Below are 4395 nucleotides of genomic sequence, written 5' to 3' on the forward strand. Positions count from 1 at the left end.
AGGTCGCTGAGTGGGCGGGGCGGGGACACGCTGTGCGCTGATTGGCTGGCGGGGGGTTTGAACGCTCCCAACGGCCGCGCCGAGAGACCCGGATGCACCGGGGGGGGAGGTAGCGGCCCCTCCCTCAGCCCCCTCAGCCCAACCCAGGGCACCAGGCGAAAATCACCGTGGTTACCGTAAAAACAATAGTGCTGTTAATAAATACATAAAAAAATAAAAAAGGTTTTGGGTGTGCATCTGAGTTTCGGAATAATCAGTTCGTAGGAAACAGGTGCTGCTGGGGGCAGAAGAAATAAGACCGGTCGAGGTGAAAATCAACCCGCTGTCTCCATGGCACCAACCACAAATAAATTAAATGTACCAAATGCTTTAACTGCCCTTTTATTGTCAATTGTTCCTGATGCTAAAGCTTACTGGTCCAGAAGGGAATTTTGTCATGGGGCTCAGGTTTAGCATAACATGTCACTGTCTCTATGTAAAAACAATGAGAGATATATTTTCTCTTTCTAGAATTTTCGATTATATGTCAAATTGAGTTCTTAGATCCTATGCTCTTTTTTTTATTATTATTAGTTTATACTACAGATTTTTATCAATTCAGGCATTTCCATGACTGATTCAGCAGCTGTAAGACTCCACTGACTTTTTACTATTTGGAATTAAAATGGAATAGGAAAAAGCAGAAGGAGATGATAACAGGTGTTGTTTATGTGAATAAAGATTTGCTGGTGATGTACACATAAATTAGGACTATTTTCCTGAGGAAAAGATTTCAGAATAACAGCCTGGAAACTGAGGAGGTCATTCCAACGCTGACACAAGTCAAATTATTACACAGATCTACACTTGTTTTATTTCATACTGAGTAATTGCAACATTGACTTACAGTCAAAATACAGCCTGATGTCCTTTTGTGACCTTTAAGCTCTCATTTGGGCTATCATTTTGCAGTTCCAAGCCAGGCCAGCCTTCACTGGCTTTTCCCCCGTTCTCTTCTTTCTCTGCACTCTTACAAAGTCCTTTTCAGCCAGGTGTTCAGTTTTTCCCACACCTGAAACCAGAAACCATGTTTCTCCTAGGTTTGGGAAAAGTTCTGCAGTACAGGAGTCAATGTCACTTTTGCAATATAGTTTCTGGGAAAAGATACTGGTGATTGCACATTGATTTCCACTTTACTCTAGATCTTCAAAAAAAAAATCTATATAGAGTTTTGCGTGTGCAAAGGCAGGAGAAGCATATTTATCTGGGCTGGGGATTGTCAGATGATACGTGTATCATTTCTCAGTTAAAGGTTTATAAAAGAATTTAAGTGATATCCAAACATTCAGTACATAAATAGAGACTCACTGTGAATACAGGGGCTCACTGTGAATACAGAGAGGGACTTGCATTAGCCATTTTTTGAATACTCTTGAAAATCCAGAATTATTTCAAAAACCAACTGGGATATTCTGGTGAACTACTTTAAGCTGTCCTTCCTGGGACTGACAGAACTTTTAGGAATTAATCACCTAAGAAAAGTGACTGTTTGTGGTTTGGTTTTTCAGTTGTTTGGGTTTGGGTTTTTTTCAATCCAGTGCATTTATTCTCCCAAAAGTTCAGATCACGACTGATGACAAAAATAATTACTATTCTTTATATGTCTGACATTTGAAAATCTAAGTGCTTTTCTTATAAAAGGCTCTGAAATGGAAACACCCATTATTTTGTGTTTTGTAAAATGCAACATGCATCTGAAACTTGCTCTACCTTCCAGTTAGGTAGGCTTCAGTAACCTAGGAGTATAACTTTTATTTAGTAGTTAAATAGTTTCCTCTCGCAGTGACACCTACGGGGAGAAAGTTTCAGGAGATTAAGTCAATAAATGAATCCTGTCACAACAGCTACATCCTAGCAGGGATCTCGTACTTGCGGAAAAAGTCAAGGAGGCCACATCAGAAGAGCTGATGGAATACCTGATGGTCCCTAGATATGCTTAGATATCTCTCATGTTTAATTTATCTATTTTATATATTTTTTAAAAAGTAACCTTTCCCAAACCACAGTGGGTTTTTTGTTTGTTTGTTTTTTTACCAAGTGACTTCTTTATAAGCACCTGGAAAACAAAGAGCTATCGATTCAGTTCAGCCAGGGCAGCAGCTTTCAAAATGTGAGGAAGGGGAGAGATCAAGTACGAGATGCATGTGGGGGGTCAGTGGGAGCATAAGAAACCTCAGAAAAATCCCATCCAGCCTTCTCTCTCTTTTGAGGAGATAAATAGATGAGACAGGACTGGGACTACACCCAGTTTTGCCAAAGCGAGGGAATGGGAGCATGCAAAGCAAGGGAGGCAGGGGAGCCGGGCACAAGGTAAAAGAGAAGGAGGTGTGGGCACAAAATAATATGGAAAGGGACAGCTTGGTATAAGAAGCTGGAGACCTCAGGAATCTCACCTTGTGCTGCTTTCTTGGCAAAGTTTGTTTCTTCACACCTGTAGTCTACTCAAACAGACCATGAAAATCATAGAAACTCCATCCGCTGTTGTTATGAAAAAAGGTTAAAGATGCTTGAGTGTCTGATTTCCTCCCAAATTCCAGAAACTTTCTTCTGCAACCTTTAGAATCAGCGAGGTGGTACTTCAATTCCAGGAAAGCTAGACAAAAACCTGACCTTTTACTTCTTAGAAACGTATTTTTCTTTTATTACCTTTTCATGTCAATTTTTAAAGGAAACTTGTGCTTTCCAGGACTCTAAATAATTTCTATGTGACTTTTTAGTATTATGAATTCATTTTTTTAAAGCAATGTCATTGTTAAAATTAGTGCTCATTCCTTTTTCTGTATTACATTCATAATGCACATGAATCTGGCTATTCAAATAAATATTTTAATTTGCTGAAGGTAGAACTGTGACTAAGCAGAGATTTGTGTGAAGGCTGAACTCTATAGTGTTTGGAATGAGAAAGACTTATTTCAAAATTTTTTCTTGTCTTAGGTACAAGAAATGTTCCTGCATTAAACCAAAATTTATTACTGACCCAGGATTAAAAAAAAATGAAAAAATAAAAAGCCTAACAAATTCCCAGTCCAAAACAAAATTACGAAATAAACACAGCTTAAAAAATAATCTTTCTGGAATTGTTTTGTGATGTGTTAGATGAGAAACAGCATGGTTTCTTCAGCTAAAATAAGGGTGTCCCTGAGTTCCTCCTGGAAACATGCTGGATCTGGGATCCTCATGGATTGACTTGAATTGATTCCCATTGCCTTCCTCACCTCCCCAGCCTCTGGACTCAGTGGACTAGGGCCAGCCCTGCCTGAACACTGATACTCCCACTCTCTGCTGGCAAAGAGCTGCCACCGTGCTCGTCTTCTGATGCTACAACCCCTAAAAGTGGAAAATCAAGGCCAGTTTGGACGAGGATCTGATCAAACTGGTCTAGTGGAAGGTGTCCCTGCCCATGGCAGGAAGGTTGGAACTAGAAGACCTTTAAGGTCCCTTCCAACCCAAAACATTCTGTGATTCCATGAAAGTGGTGGGGTTTGCTTATGGGTTCGGCTGCTATCAGGTCAGTGTTCCCAAAGCCACTTGGATGCTTTTGCCAGCGCAAGGTGGGTGATGAGCTGTGGGTTTGGGTGTAGGTACAGAATCACAGAATCAGCTAGGTTGAAAAAGACCTCTGAGATCATCAAGTCCAACTTTTGACCTAACACGACCTTGTCTTCTAGACCACGCACTAAGTGCCAGATCCAGTCTCCTCTTAAATACCTCCTGGGAGACGGTGAATCCACCACCTCCTGGGCAGCCCATTCCAATGGTCTGATCACTCTCTCTGTAAAGAACTTCGTCCTAATGTCTAACCTAAACCTCCCCTGGCACAGCTTAAGACCGTGCCCTCTTGTCCTGTCGCTGGTTGCCTGGGAGAAGAGACCAACTCCCACCTGGCTACAACCTCCTTTCAGGGAGTTGTAGAGAGCAATTAAGGTCTTTCCTGAGACTCCTCCAGGCTGAACAACCCCAGCTCCTTCAGTCTCTCCTCATATGACTTGTGCTCTAGTCCCTTCACCAGCCTCGTTGCCCTTCTTTGGACATGCTCCAGCACCTCAATATCCTTCCTGAAATGAGGGGCCCAGAACTGGACACAGTACTCGAGGCACTGTGTCCAGTTCAGGGCCGCTCAATTCAGGAAGGATATCGAGGCGCTGGAAGCGTGTACGAGGTGTCAGGAGCGGGTGCGTGGTGTCAGGAGGCAGCACTGCAGATGCGGACGCCTTTGCTGTCCGTGCGTGCGATGGAGTAGCTCCACGAGCCCACGCCTCGTGTATCTATCCGCACATCCCCTTCCCGCGGGGGATCCCCGCCCGCAGCGGGGCCGCCCCGGGCAGCGCAGGGGACCCTGCGGGGCGGCGGCTCGGC

Source organism: Neopelma chrysocephalum, unplaced genomic scaffold (genome assembly GCF_003984885.1).
Source record: "Neopelma chrysocephalum unplaced genomic scaffold, ASM398488v2 Primary Assembly neopelma1_69, whole genome shotgun sequence".
NCBI lineage: Eukaryota > Metazoa > Chordata > Aves > Passeriformes > Pipridae > Neopelma > Neopelma chrysocephalum.